The sequence below is a fragment of the Pteronotus mesoamericanus genome, unplaced genomic scaffold (genome assembly GCF_021234165.1).
Source record: "Pteronotus mesoamericanus isolate MK-2021 breed Mesoamerican mustached bat unplaced genomic scaffold, CSHL_Meso_final contig_20, whole genome shotgun sequence".
NCBI lineage: Eukaryota > Metazoa > Chordata > Mammalia > Chiroptera > Mormoopidae > Pteronotus > Pteronotus mesoamericanus.
The window spans coordinates 86,518,691-86,534,716 of NW_026555085.1; the positions used below are offsets into that span (position 1 = coordinate 86,518,691).

The following is a 16,026-nucleotide window of genomic DNA, read 5'->3' on the forward strand; positions in this document are numbered from 1 at the left end:
AAATGTGACAGGTCCCAAGCTGCGCTGGGGTACACTGGCAGGCATCTGTATGTCATCTGGCCAAGGCACGTGCAGCTCTGCTGTTTTGATCTTTGTTCTGCCTTGAACTTCATGTCTACAGGAAGAGGCAGAAATCCATTCCATCTTTGTGGGTTGCGGGGTGGCTCAGATGCCGGTGAGAGTCTCCTCAACTTGTTTATGTTCCTGTACTCGCTCAACAGTCACTGGCTCCCCCTTCCCCGTCTGCTATTATCCAGGCCTGAGGTTGAAAGGGATGGGTAGTGAGGCTGAAAGCAATAGAAGGCTCCGACCAAAGGTTGCAGGGTGGGGTTGTTTTCTTCACTCCCTCCTGTCCTATCAGGTATGAAAGGAGGAAGGGGAGGAAGGCCGAGAAGGGGGAGGGGTGCACGGTATAAGTACAGGAAAACCCATCTTGGCCTTGGAAAAACAGAATAAGCACCAGAGAATAAAGAACACTCATAGATGATTAGTGGAAACACCTTGCAGAACTATCTGCTCATAAAAAGCAGGTCTCTTGAAATGTAAATACCCTGAAAATCTTCAAGGCTGGAAGATAAACATCCTGAGTTTATCGTCCTTAAAATTGTGCACTAGAGCTAGGAGGAGATTCAGGAGTAAGTTTGCAAAAGCTGAAAAAAGAGTGGAAATGACCTCCTAGTAAATTAGATAGGATGATTTTAGAGGAGAATATAAGAAAAATGGAGGAAAATGTCAATAGCACAGAACACCTGTGATAATGTAATCAAGGGCAATAAATAATATAGATTTTGAAATGATAAATTATGACAAGTCAAACTGGTGGATTTCAGCCGATTTACAACACTAGGAATTGAGTTCAGCCAAGCAGATGTTAAATGTTTAAAATTTAGGAAAGCACTTAGGGTGAGCTCTCAAAACATTTTCCTTGCAAAATTAGTTCAGATTGATTTGAATATGAACATGCTCAAACCAAACAATACACAGGAGCTCTGGAGCAATGCAAGGTCCCCAGCAGAAAGGGAGATACGAGGAAGATGTTAATGTACTTTTTCTATAGGAAATCTTTTTTTATGTGTCTTTTTTTGATAACTGTAAGGAGACAATTACTCTTTCCTAAACTGCATAAAATAAAACAGAAACAAGGGTATGCCAAGAAAAAGAAATAAGCATATTAGATTCTATTTTTTTTAAAAAGCAATCGAATACGTGATGACTTCCATGGCATCTTGTCTGGCTGATGACTTGCTGCTGAGACTTGGTAATCTGATTTAAAAAAAAAAAAAAAGCAATCGCAATCTGAATCTGGATCTTTTTTCTTTTGAAGAGAATCATGGAATGCCCTGACGCCATTCTAACCATCCCTTCATTACGTAAGCATGCGTTCCCTGCCTCCTGGAAGCTGGGTGCTGTCCTAGTGCTGGGTGCGCGTCAACTCAGCTTGGTATTGAGGGGCTCCTAGAGTCAGTGGAGACGGAGTTCACTCTTAGGTTATACTGCTCATGTTGTATAAGCTTTTATATTTTAAAAGCACCTTCACATACAGGACCTTATTTGGTCCTTGTCACAGCTCTGGGGTGACACCTTGACGCAGGGTGTCTAACTCCTCCTACACCTGTGCCTATGCATTTCAAATGTCCATCTGGGAAGCTTTCCCTGACCCCCTTCCAGCCACGAGTCTGTTGCCCCTTCCTCATGTAGCAGTTCGCTTACACTCCTCTACCAAAGTGTAAAAGCTGTTTGAGAACAAGATAATTGTTTTACATCATCTTACACTCAATTCCCTGGCCCACATTTGGTGGGGAAAGCATGCCTAGGCAGGGGTGTTTGGTTTCATAGAGGAGTCAGTCCCCTACCCTCCCTGCCACCAGCTGCAGCTGATTGGATTGAGGTGGCATTTGTCACAAGCACTGCCAAACCATAGGCTGCTTAACAATCTGTAGAATGACCTCATGCAAAATCATTGGTTGCAGTGAGGCTCTTGAGCTGGGAAATACTAAAAGAACTGGGCAACTAACCCCATTCATTCCTGTGGTGGAAGCAGTAGCTATAAAGACACGAGAAGCTCTGAGGTAGAGTCATAACCATGGAGTGTCATGGTAACCTGAGGTTAGGAGGAAACAAACTGAAGTTTGCAAAAATGGAGAGGTTATACGTACACATGGGCGTCCCTGAGGGATATGTACGCAATCTGGAGTGGAGAATAAGCAGATCAGTAAAAGGGACTGAAGTAGACAGGGAGAGAAAGACTGTGGTAGGGAGGAAGAGGAGTCAAACTCATATGTTCCTGTGCTGTTAGCTGGAGGCATGTCTTGGACCTGCACAATCGTCTGGCCCGGCTTCATGTGCGGAAAGGCCTGGCCCTACCCCAATTCCTGTGGTCATTTCTGTGAGGTTCTTTCCTAGTGTGTATCCTCACAACAACCACCCTTTCCTCACTTCTTTTTGGTAACTGGAAGAGCCTAATCCAGATACCCTTAGGCCTGGACTCCTTAATTCTGACTCACTGCTCTGGCCAGAGAAGGATGTCCAAGAATCAGGTATCCGATTATATCTGTCACCCTTTCTCTACATTCATGTAACCCTTTCTCTGCACTGATGTTTTCATTTGCACAGCGCAACTCCTTAAACAGACAACAACCCAATTCCCACATATTGATACTTAAGGATATGTTTAAATTGGAGTTCCATAATTTGGGGCTTATGAACACCAAGAAACTCTAGATGGTCATTAAGGAGGTCTAGAAACCCTCTGAAATGATATGCAGTGGAAGTTTTTGTGTGTGTAGGGGGGAATTGGGGGGCTGGGGGCGCATTTTTCTGAGGAGAGATTCCATAACTTTAACCAGATTCTCAGAGTGATAAGTTAAGGACCACTAGTTTAACCACTGGCATAGCTGGGTTGCCAAGAGCTCACTCAGATTCTTGGGGTAACCACCCATCAGGATAGCCTTGAATATTTTCTTTACTGCTACCTCTCATGTTATTTGCGCATGAAATGGATCTAATAGTATTTACATAGAGGAATGTTATGAGGATTAAAAGAGGTAACAGATGTAATGTGCTTAGCACAGCTCCTGGCATATAGCAAATTCTTAGTGACAGTATATATTGCATTTTTATTATATGTAATAAATATAAATGTGATCATTTCTTCATTGTCATGATCATTTGTTCTCAAATTCTGGATGTTTATGTTTTATTATTGAGGGCAATATTTTGTCAGAGAATTATGACACTAAAAGGAAGGACAAATAAGCAAATATAATTTTTCAGAAATGGAATTTTTCATTCTCTAGTGCAACATAGTAGCAAATACTATTAAATGGATACTCATATTTTGTACATTTATAAAATGTATAAATGAGTGAAATAGATCTATTTTATACTGATGATCATAATTTTATATACCATAATTATCATTAATAAAAATGATATGAATTTAAAAGTCAGCTTATAGGTTAGTGAAATATTAAAATGACTGGAGTTTTCACTTAATTTGAAGAATTGTTACCACTTAATACATACACACTTAATACCTATTGATTTGCTGTGCCTCCAGATAACTCAGAGACCAAATGCACTGACTAGAGTTTATGTGGTTGTTTTAATATACTGTAGCTGCTTTCACTTGATTATATTTCTTTAATGCCAAGTAAAAACCCACTATGAGGCACATTTTTGGCATTACCAATTAGCTCGCACAGGACAATGTGTCACCCACCCCTGGCCAAACTTCTGAGCAGCTATTTTAAAATAAAAGCAGATACAGTCAAACAAACCTTTCTGAAACTTATGGGACAGATGTTATTGTGACACCCTTAACTTCACCTAAATATTGCACAATGGAATCAGCCTTCCCAGGAGCCTGCCTGGACTCTTAGAAGTGGTGGAAGGGACTCTTGGGCAATGGTGAGCACGCCATCAGCTGTGGCCGTCTGGCTGGTTCTAACAGGTAACTCCTGATGAGGCCTTCATGGTAGAGAAAATAAATCCTCAAAATTCCTGATGAAAGGCCCTTGCTTTTAATTTGACAGATGGTTAGTCAGGTGTACGTGAATAATCATTATACACGACACAGACCCAGCAAAACAAAACCCAACCCAACTCATGAATGTAAAAAATGTCATGTTTTCAAAATAATGACGTTCAGCTTGCTTTTGGGAAAGGCCAGAGCACAACAGTGGCCTTTACCAGTGTAGCATAATGTCCTTGTTCTACCGAGTGGGGGAAATAAAAGAAGAGAATTTTCTGGCCCTCATCCAGTCGCGGAACCTCTACTGACTGGATCAATGACCTGCCATTGCTCTAGCCCACACAGGTATTTGTCTGGACTCCATGTCAGAGTCGGACAAAAGTCCCGCTATTTGTAGATTGTGAAGGGAGTAGTAGTAATGAAAATGGTAGTGCCAGTGATGATGATGATGATGGTGCTTTTATTTGGTGATCTGACTTTTTGGTGGATATCTGTACATAATTTGTGTTATTAATGTGAAGGTCTCAGGTGGAACGTGGTGGTAGGCTTCCGCAGGGGCTGCTTCATCTCTAAGCGAGTGCTCCTCATGCCTGTTGCCCGCACCTGCCCTGGGCCATGCCCAGGCCCAGGGCCAGTGGTCAAATTTTTGCTTTGGTGTGAGGCTGTTACATAGAAACTCTTTGCTCAAACATGTTGAGAACTGATTCTGACCCTTGTCCCAATTCTTCCTTAAGACATCTCTGTGTAGGACACTGTATCAGCACAGTATCTAGCCCATGAGAAGAACTAGTTAGGTACTCTGTAAATGTTTTGCTGCTGCTTCTTATAAAGAATACATGAACGGCTTAATGCAAAGAATGACCTGTTCCACCCGCCCCCCGCACCTCCCTGCCCCCCAGCCTTGTGTATGTGTGTAGAAAGAGAGAGAGAAGGAGGGAAGATTAAGGCATTTGGAAAATTCCTTGGTGCATGACTGGTATATTAGTTGCTGGTATATTAGTTTTTATGTAATAGAGACATGACCATTAGTATACTTTCAAATAGTTCCCAGTTTGAATCCTTGATTTCTATCCATTTTCTGTAAGGATCTCCCATTGTGTTGACTTCTCTGTCTCCAAATTTAGGCAGGAGAATGAGACCTTTAAGCGAGTCTTCTATAAATTCCAGGGCCTCCAGATTGGGTGCCAAGCCCAGGATTAAATTGGATTTAGAATTATAATGGCAGTTGTTTTTAGAAATTCACTTTAGGGAGGGAAGTGGAGAGGTCTCTTGTGTAGCTTTGTTCAGTTTTTTAAGCTGGAACCATGTTTCCCATAGTCCCTTTCCCTATGGCTCCACGTTATCATTGAGCACTAGATACATTTACTAAGATCTGAAAGGTGGAAGTGAAGCAGCAGCCATTGTTCACCCACTGAAGGTGTGTGTGGAAGTCCAGGCACAGTGGTGGGCCATGCACATAGCTCACTTTGTGGACCACCCAAGGCCACAGCTCCTCCAGCAACTACCAGATTCTCTTTCAGCTTCTCTGAGTCCAGATGTGTATTTTAACTCCATGGTAAATCACACTGGCTTTATCGTGCACATTGCCTCATCATTGAGTCAGGGGGGTGAGGAAAGACAGGTGAGTTCCAGTTTGTCCTCGTGGGTTCTAGTTTATTGTCCCAGGTTCTAGTTTGTCCTTGCTCTTTCCTACTTCGCATCTAGCTTTCCTTCCTGACTGCTAGCCCAGGCCTACAGCAACTGCCTGCCCAGCGCCAGTCACAGACGCACCTTGCCTAGACTTACTTTTCCATGAGCTCCCACATTTGAGTAAAGTTTAGCCCCTATGGTAAATCTCTTTTTTACATCACTCATGGTAGTTCTGCTTCTCTAACTAAACCTTGATGGAGGCACTGTTCTAATTCTAAGTGAATACCAGCATCTCTTTTAAAATAGTGGCCTTGAAGTTCCAATGTTCTTTATACTGTCTTAGGGAAGGCATTGAAGATTTTTTTTTTTTTATGTAATTCATCTGGTATCTTAGCTGAAGTTGTAAACTTGAACTTATTTTATGTAACTCAAGTATCAGACTATTCATAAAGGGGGGTAGATAAGATTTACAGTTAAAAAGAAAAAAAGGACAACTATTTGACATCCAAGAGCTGGTAGGATGGGTCAAGTGCATATAGGCCAGACACAGACATTAAAAATGTATCAAACACCTGAGGACATAAGAGAAGTGAAGAATAGATGAGGGTGGCGTGGAGTAAAGTAGGATAAGCACACGTTATATGTGCAGTAAATGTTTATTAAATGAATGTATGAGTGGCGTTTTAACATTTTTAATGAAAAACAAATATAATAATATATAACAAAAATACAAAGTTATTTTAAAATTTCCCACTTTTACAATACTTCAGAACCACTATTTTCATTTTTAGATATAATTCTCTGTATCTATGTATAATTGTTATATAGTTAGAATCACAGGGCAACAGCTCCCTGTATTTCCTTTTTTTCCCCACTTATTTTTCATATATAAGGGTAGGCAAAAGGAAGTTTATGGTTGTTTCTATGAAAAATAACACACTAATAAATAATAATACACAAATAAACTCTGTTTCACATACTCATAACTGTGAACCTACTTTTGCCCATCCCTGTGTATGTTTTTAATTGACCTGATTTCAAGGGACGCTATGAGCACTTTCAAGAAGATCTTAAAACTCTGTTCAAAAATGTGTATGTTTTCTACTTCAACTCCTGCTTAGAATGTTTGGTTCTAAAAGGGATACGAGCAGTTTTGGAAATCAGCCTAACATATGATTGCCAGAAGAGTGTGTAGCCAAGGTGAGTCCTAAAATGTAAGAGCTGTTCCTAAGGGAACCAGCAGAGAAACATTAGGGTATGAACTTTGCTCTGGTATTTAAATGTCTTGCTACAGTCCTTGCTTACTGGACCTGACAATTTAAACAAGGCCAGTCAAGACAGAAATACCCTGGGGCTGAAGGACGTGGTCAGACCGAGGGCACCGTGGGGAGAGACAGTGCAGGCTGCCGGGGAGAAGGGAGGGGCGCACTCACGGCCACTGACCAGAAAGAGCGCTCTTTGGACTGAGGGATCTGGAAATTTGAGGGAGAATTGGCTCACTGTTGGGAAAGACCATCTGTGGGCAGCTGCCATGGTGTCTGTCTACCTGGGGCACGTGTTTGCTAGCTGGCCGGATACCACCTCTATATAGTTAAGCACAGAAATCATTAAAATGAAGCCTTACATTGGGCTCCAATACATTTGGCTGATGTAAATGGAGGTGCTTTGTTTGAGTTTTGAATCAGGTGACTGAGAATTTCCCTTGCTTAGCCTTGACCTCACCCTTAACCCTGCCTTTACTTCTTTTCTACCGCAGTCCCTGAGGTTGACGTGGTTATAAGAAAAATAGCTTGACAGATGCTAATTTAGATCCACTTTAGTTCATACTTAGTCTTAGGAGGAAATTTGAATATTGTATCTTTGTATTTTCATTAATCTCTTTGTAATAAGAATGATATTATAATAACAGAATCCATAATTGCAAAATTAGTGCTCCTGCAATGTGCCAGGTCCTGTTCTAAGCACTTCACATATATCAATTCATTTACTCTTTCCAACAACCCTATGTGGAAAGTACTAACCTAATTCATCAATCCTAAAACATATTTTTCTCTCACATTTTAGCCTCTGTGAAACTGGAATGTGTCTTACTTTTGATGGTGTGTCATAGTTTAATTGACAACAGTTTAAAATTTCTTAATGGAGCATAAAATAATGGCATGTTTTACGTAGAGAACAGCTTAGATTCCATAAAATACAATATCACTCTCCTTGTTTTACAAATAAGAACTGAGGTACCGACAGGTCAGGTAACTTGCCCAATGCCACAAACCTGGGCATGCTGGCTCGGGAGCCTGTGCTTTTAGAAACTGTGGGCCCCTAGCAGCATTCGGCATGGCTCTCCCCGTTTCTCTTTGCATTGCCACTGAGGGGCGCACCCTCGGCCTAAGGGCCCCCCCAGCATTGACCCTGAGCTGCGCCCATGGGGTCGAGGCCCACGTCCAGGAGCCCTCCCAGCAGGGTTAAAACGTACAGCCTTTTCCTTTCAGCCATTGGCATTCTGCTGGGAGTTGCTTAGTGCAGTGCTTTTCCCAACGAAAGACAATTCCAAAACAGTGTTCTGGAGATGAGGCACAGGCCAAGTTTTGATGAGAGCGAAGACTGGAAGGACAAGTGGTGCATTAGAGCTGATTCTGACTGGCCCACAACAGTTCTTGAATGAGTTCTTGAAGACCGTTGCTAGTTAAATAAATCATTGGTAACTTGAAATTGACCATAGTAAAAGTGTTTGCATCACAGAAATCAGCAAACACCATGAATCAGAGCTTTTGTTTGTCCTTTTGACAGAGCCAGTTTACGAGCATATCACAACATGGATGTGACATTATTGGATACCAGCAGAAAGCCCTTGTTGATCAAAACACAACAGCAGGAGGGGATCAGGTAGGGTGAGTATGAGGAAATGAGCAGATCTTCTGAGGTATTCAAAACAGTCTCAATGTCAAAATAATTCCACTATTATTAGTTACATTGTGTGGGTGCACATTTTAATTTAATATATGCTATGATCTTACAATCTTTATGGATAAGAGACCAATGCTACATATACCCTCCATCTGAAGAGCTGTCAAGAAATAAAAATTATCCAAAGAGAGAGCACTGCTTGCTTTCTATTTTGCCCTCTTTGTTGAGAAAAGAGGTTAGTGAGCTCGATGCCAAGAAAGTGAGTGGCCAGCGGAGCTCCCAAGGTCACCCAGGAAGCCAAGCCCAGGAAGGAGAACTATCAGATCCTAGAGGGCAGCGTTCAGCATGTGGGGAGCCATCAATGGTTCTTGCTGAACTGAGCAATTACATGAGTTCTTATACTGTCACATCTCTTCCACATGGGTACTTTGTTATTTTCTCTTTTTCTCCTTGGTGATTCTCAGTAAAACCCACAAAACAGAAAGGGCGTTGTGGGCTTATCATTAGGAGGAGGAAGGAAGTGAGCCGCATAGACTGAGCCTCCGCCTGAAGAGAGAAAACTCCAGGGAACAGAGTAGATTGCAGTGTGGTTAAAAAGCCACCAAAGCTGGCCAGACCTTGGGTGTCTGGCAAAGAAGAAAAGAAGATCTTGGGAGCAGGATGGGGTCTTGGGGCCAAGAGGGAGGGAAGGGAGCTGGAGTCCCCGAACGGGCTCTTTTTTCCTCCCGAGGCCACAGAAAGCACTGCACATTGATTGGTGAGGAGGGGGAAGAGAAGGGGGAATGATTCTCACGCCAGACTGAAGGTGGAGGTGGGGATGGTGGCTGTACTACATGTTGCAAAGGACCTGCCCATTTCTCATTTCCAAATTAGGCTATTTTGGGAAATAACAAGAACAACAAATAAAATCTTTGTGATTCTCCTCTATTTTGAGCTACCAAGGATTCAGGTCATGAAAGGTAACTTCATGGATTGTAGGGTGGAGATTTTAGCAGTTGGACTCGGTTAATTCAGAGGGAGAGGATGGCCTTCATGAGGATATGATATGAAGCCTAATTAGAAATTTCTAGAACGACCTTCCCGATGTCTTTCCCCACTCACAGCAAAGGGCTGCTCATACTCTATTAACAAATTTGGCTCTCATTAATAATTCTTTGAACTGGCAGAGCAATTCTACCTGATTGAAAATAATTATCAGCCTCTCCAAATGATTAAACAGCATGTTTGGATTTTCATTTATATCATCATTTTGATTGAGTGATGTGTATGTGTGTGGGACTGTGTATTAACAAGGTATCTCTTCAAAGTAATAATAAATACTTGAAAAAGAGTTGCACATAGCTCAGCATAAAAGGAAAAAATAAGAAGTCTAGGGCAAGTGAATGAAACAACAAAGTTTAGAACCTAAAATAAATTGTGAAAGACAGACTGTGGCAGAGGTAAAGTTTCATGGGACATAAGTGATAAACACATAGAAAAATACTTACGACGTTCCAAGCATAGCATCAGAAGATTGAAAATTCTGGTCAGCGTCAACAAACAAGCAGTGTAATTAATCTGGAACAGAAAGAATACCACAGATGTTTAAAATTATTTTTTTTTTTCCTACTGACTCAGTCTCCTGCATATTTACAAATTGAAGGTTGTAGATTAATAGCCCCTGAGATTCACGCCTGTTGGGCCCAGCTCCAGGTTTGTGTTTGTACTCAATGACATTCTTTTGGATTTGAACTATTTCTCCTAATCAGAATATAAGAAAAATTAAAGGCTAAATCTGCTTTGTCTCATACTGTTCTCTCAAGAGTATTCCGTTAAGGATCCACTCAGCAAGAATAACAAACAAAAACTCCCACCAGAAACTGCAGCATCACACAGAGGTGGTGCACGTGGCTGTTCTTTGCTAATGGAACTCCGTTTGGTGAGGTCTCATTCATAACACAGTCCTAGTATTCACTTCCACCTGGCTCATTTGAATTCTGATTTTGCTACATGTCCCCATCTGGATTAGTTCAACAAACTTTAAATGCTGGAGAGATTATGCAAACATGAACGTTTATAACACCCTGGGAACATTTCATTTCACAACTCCCAGAAGCAAGCAAATGTTTCACAGAGAGGTAAACTAAGTCACCAAGCTGTTCTGCTGGCGGTTTAAGGTCCCTTGGCAAGTCAAAACAAACACTAATCTGTAGGTTAATGTTAGAGCACTGCCCACTTCCAGGGTTGTTTCCTTCCCCCGCTTTTTTTTTTCCTTCAGTGATTGTTAAAGATGAAATTTTTCTGAAAAGGCAGTGGGAGATTTAGTAGCCTGAATGTTTTAGAAAGAGCCAGCTCTACAGAGGAAGGATCCATCTCATACCTGGAGTCTTTCCTTCAAGACTGCTGGCTGATGACACTCCAGGAGAACTTCAGGCACCGTCCGCGGCGGCCTCTGAGTGTCTCAGGTGGTTTAAAGGGCAGCAGAAACATGGCAACCCTGCCGGACCCTTTTTACCCTAAAGTATTCATTCCTATCCTGTTTGAAACACCAGTTCTTGTGTGGGGTCTGTACATGTCTCAGCCATCCCATAAACACTGAAATCAGATATAATTTGTCAAATTCTAAGTTCCTACATTAAGGCCTTTTACTTTGCTGTGAGGTTGATCAGAGGCCAAGTCCTTTGTTCTTTTTCTGTGAAGTAAGTTTGCAAATTAGAATATGATAAGGATGGATTAAAATGGACGAAAAATGGAATATTATCCTCTCTAAAAATTATACATTCACAATTTAATGTTATGACTTAGATGTAAGTTTTGTCCACATTTACTTTTAAGATGCAAGGAGTATTCTGACATACATGCTTATGTACACAAAGAAAAAAGTGCTCAAGGAAATACTGAGAAATCACCTGTCTGCTTACTAACCAGAACAGAAAAAGAAATAGAAACCAGGTAGTGTAAAAATAATTTCTTACAGTCTCTGTCCTACAAATACCTTTGGTTGTTACAAGTAAACTGGCCCTTCCCCCATTGCCTCTAAATTCCCTCGTAATAATTCCTATCTCCTTTTATTCTTCTTCCAGTTACTAGGTTAGGAGAATATTAGCAATTATCTTTAACAGACCCACTTAGGTTATGTTTACATAACAACAAGAAAATGTTTCTGGCGGGAATTCACTACTGCACTGGGGTGAAGGCATTAATTTCTTCATGTAAGAACCAGTTCTTCTCTGCAGAATGTTTCATCAAAATGTTTTTTTCGAACTGGTAGCTCACCCTAGTTCAGGGGTGTTTCCCACATAAAGGCCTCCCAATTGGATAAGAACTGGCCTCGCCCAGGGTGTCCTAAAACTGTCTTATCTTTTAACACATTTTCTAACTTCTTTTAGACAAAAGAAGGAAACCAAAACAAAATTGAGGCTAACAATGTGGTTAAGAAGATAGGGCATCGGCGTTGTACCAGGGACATATATTCCTGTGAAAATGAAAGAAATGCAAAGGAGAGAATCATTCAATTTCATAATGTTCCAAGTTGCTGGAGGAACTCAAAACTAATCTTCCTTATTCTACAGATGTGGGTGGGAACAGTGAACCACACAGAGCAAAATGACCGGTCACATTTTCTAAAAACACTTGGTCTATGTGTGTGAGCCAAGAGCTGACTGAAACAATCCAAGGCAGATTTTTCTAGATATTCCAGAAAAACGCCATCTAATATTCTCTTTCACCCCAAAATGCAGTCATTTATATTGTCTGGCAGCCTTTTCTTACAGTTTTCTCAAATTTCTCATGCTGGCTTGTTCAGGACAGGTTTGCTTTTTTGGCATCTTGCCTTAGGTGCATGAATATTCTCAGGGAGAGTTTCCAAGAGAGGGGACCCTAGCTCAAGCTGGAGACTAACGTCGACAAACATCGGTAGCTGCCAGCGCAGGCCTCCAGGTGTGGTGGTTTTCCTGCGACCTAGAACTGAGGACCACAGCGCACAGGAGTCAGAATTCTAACCAGGACCATGTTGTCTGAAGCTACCATGTCCCTGACTCAGCCTGAGAGGGAGAAAGGACTGCTTTCTTGTTTGGATCACTTTTGTAGCAGTTTAAACTCACCTCTTGTCCTTTGGACAAATCCACGAGATTGTCCTTACTCTCCCCTCGTTCCTCTTTTTCCAAATCTTAATTTCCTAGTTATTTAAAGTTTTCTGTTTTTTGACTTTCTGCCCCACCCCCAATTTTGCCCTAATCCTCTAATCCCATTTAAGCAAAGTATTAGGTTCCTTTTTCATCTTTATTTTCTCCCTGCTGTTCTTTGGATGTCTTGGGAAGTTTACCACCACCCCTCTCCCCCTTTTTTATTTTCTGGACCAAATATGAATTTTGCTTGTTTGGATTTAAAAAATTAATGTCTTCTAGTGTCTACGAGACCGGTTTCTCTCATTTTCTAAATCACTAAACTTCTTGGATGAGGCCTATCCTTAGCCAATACTTAGTGCCTTCACATCTCATTAATTCCTCAACCCGTAACAGTCTGGCTTCCGCCAACAGCACACAATTAAACGTGCTCTCTCTCCAGCACCCTCCCAATCGGCCAGTTCGATGGCCCCGCTTTTCCTGTCACCCTACTTGACATCTATGCAACATTTGACATGGTTGACCAGTCACTCTTTATTGAAACCCTTACCCTCCTCAGCCTCTTTTATTTCATCAGCTCTGCCTCTCTAAGCTTTCTTCTTGTGCTTCCTTTGTTGCTTCCTCACATCTTTTGATGTTGTTTTTCTAGGGGATCTATTTACATTTTGCTCACCCCACACACCCTTGCTCTGTTCGGACTTTGCCAGTAACCCTGTATGTATTGATGAAGTTCTCTGGCTTGTAATTTCTGTGCTGTACCCCAGTTCATGCATCCTGTAGGACATTTTCACTGAACATGCTTTTATTATTATTACTTATTATTATTATCATCAGTATCATCATTATTAAATTCTTTGTGCCTTCACTCTTGCTCTTTTCTTGGCCTTCCGTGATCTTCCTTCATATTCCCAGCTCAGAGCACTCCTAATTATTTGAGACTGATCCCTCGGATGCCACTTCCTCTTCAGAATAGTCTCCATTTGCCCTTAAGAGGAGTTTGTTGTTAGTTCCTTTTGAAGCATTCTGATAGTGATGATGACTAACATTAATTGAATTTTTAGGTGTCAGTCCCTGATCGAAATCCTTCTCGTGGATGATCTCATTGAATCTGCAGAGCAACAAGAGACACAGGAACTCTTCATCCACTGATTGAGGATGAGAAACCTAAGATTCAACATAATCACTGGTAGGTTCTCACAATAAGGTTTCAAACCCTGATACTTATCTGGCCTCCCCAAATAATAGTAACATTCTTTGACTAACTGCTTACTTTGCGAGTGGACTTCTGTGTGTTATCTCATTTGATCCCCAGAATGCTCTTAGGAGGTAGCATACTTGTTGTATCTATTTTATGAATGAGAAAACTGAGACACAAATAGATTAAGCAACTTGCTCAAAATTACATAGCTCCCAAAGTAGCCAAGTCAGGATGTACTTTTATTTACCTCTAATATAGAACTTCCCAAATTACTCTATAATTAACTACTTAGCACATATTCCACTCTTCCATCAGCAACTTGAGGGCCCAGAAAATGTCCTTTTTAAACTTTCTATCCTTTATATCTAGTCACAAAATGAAAGTAAACGTGGAGAGACAAAGGGACTGATAAACATTCTGGCTGTTGTCATCTTAGGGTCTTTTCTTTAGGACAACTCATTTGGGAGGGTGTGTGTGTGTGTGTGTGTGTGTGTGTAGTATTTATGAGATATGAAAATGCTGTCTCTGCAAGCTTTTTTTTTTTTGAATAAAAATAGTTTCAGTTCTCAAAGGTGAAATAATTGCTGCCTGACAGTGTATCTGCTTCCCTCTCCCTTTAGCAGTTTTTAGCTGTTATGTCCAGATGGGAGGTTTACTTGAAGAGACCTGTAATCTATTCAGAGATAAATACCACATTTCACAGAATATAAGCTGACAACACATTTAAGTCACGTCACAATTTGAAAGGGGTCATTTTCCGTTGAGTGAGGCAGTGTCTGCCCATCTCAGGTATTTGCCAGCACTATTTCCCTTCCCGCCGGCCCCCGCCCCCGCTTCTTCCTTCCAATGGCTGGATCTCACTGCTTCCTGATGATGTCACATAAAATCTAATATGCAGCCCATGTCCAGCAGTAGAATCTCTGTCTCTCCACTCTTTCTAAAACAGGTTGCTCTGTAGTTATTTAAACCATGCAACATAATACTTTACATCAATAAAGCATAATATATGTATTCATTTTTCATGTTTGGTTTATAAAATTGCAATATACATGTTATTGTAGAAAATATCCAGAACACTAAGTTATATATAGTAAAGTTTAAAAACCTTTCTTTGCCATATATCTCTAATCCTAGTCCTCTGTTTATTTTGCTTGCAACACTTTTTTCTATACATGATAAATATACACAGACACTGAGTTTTAAGTTTCATAATCTGAGATCTTATCATACATGCTATCTTTAGTTACATTTTTCATGAAAGAATACATCTTTCCATGTCGGTGTAATAAATCTAAATCTACTGCAATCTTTATAATGGTTACATAGTATTCCATATTAAGAAGTACATACGCTATCAACCAATTCCTCTTAGAAGAACACGTGGAGTGGACTCTACATGCTAACTATGCTCATATCTTTGTGCCCATGTGCAAATGTCTGTAGCTAAGTTCCTAGAAATAGAGTTGCTGGGTCAGGGAGTGTGCATTATCATTGTGACAGATTCTCCTTGTGGAAGCAGGTCTCCAACGATGGCCCCCACTGAACCACGCCAACTGTATTCATATCCTTAGATAGAACCTTTCACATTAAACCTGGGCTATCTATCCTTACAATTTTAATTAGCAGAGTTAAATCTGCATATTTTAATCAGCATTGAGAATTAACCTTCTTCCCTATGGTAGCAAGCATTCTTGTACTTTTCCCTCTCCTCCCCAACCTTTAAAGTTTTGATTGAATCATTTAAAATTTTCTAGACTTGCTAATTTTTGAAATACTACCCTTCAGTTTCTTATGACATTTCCTAATAATTGTGTTGAGCTTTATAACCACATTGTCAAAGTAACTTAAACTTAACTGTAAGTGTTAGTGTTTTTTTCTTCATCCTACTGTAAGATGTTATACTTCTAAAAATTTCTCCTTTTGTTTTAAATTCATCTTTTGTATTTGGTATATTTTTCTACCCAGAGATCCAAGTGGTGAAGTTTACAAATTGTTGCATGTGTAACAGTACCTTTATTTGTTTCTTCATACAAATTGATGTTTTACCTGGTTATGAGAATCTAGGTTCAAGATAAAATTTTTCTTTGTTTTTTTTGAAGGCATTTCTTTATTATCTTTTAGTGCTTAACTACTGATATAAAATAAGGTGGTAAATTGATTTTTGTTCTTTTAGGTAACCCATTTTTTTCCTCCTTGGAAAATTTTTGGAGTTTCTCTTC

At 40.5% G+C, this 16,026-nt stretch overlaps 1 non-coding gene across 1 annotated transcript; it reads left to right on the forward strand.

Moving 5' to 3' along the window:
• Window positions 1-1,202: 1,202 nt before the first annotated feature.
• On the forward strand, window positions 1,203-1,272 carry LOC129068004 (small nucleolar RNA SNORD30). Its single transcript, XR_008528824.1, has one exon. It is a non-coding gene; the product is annotated as a small nucleolar RNA SNORD30 (small nucleolar RNA).
• The last annotated feature ends 14,754 nt before the right edge of the window (window positions 1,273-16,026 follow it).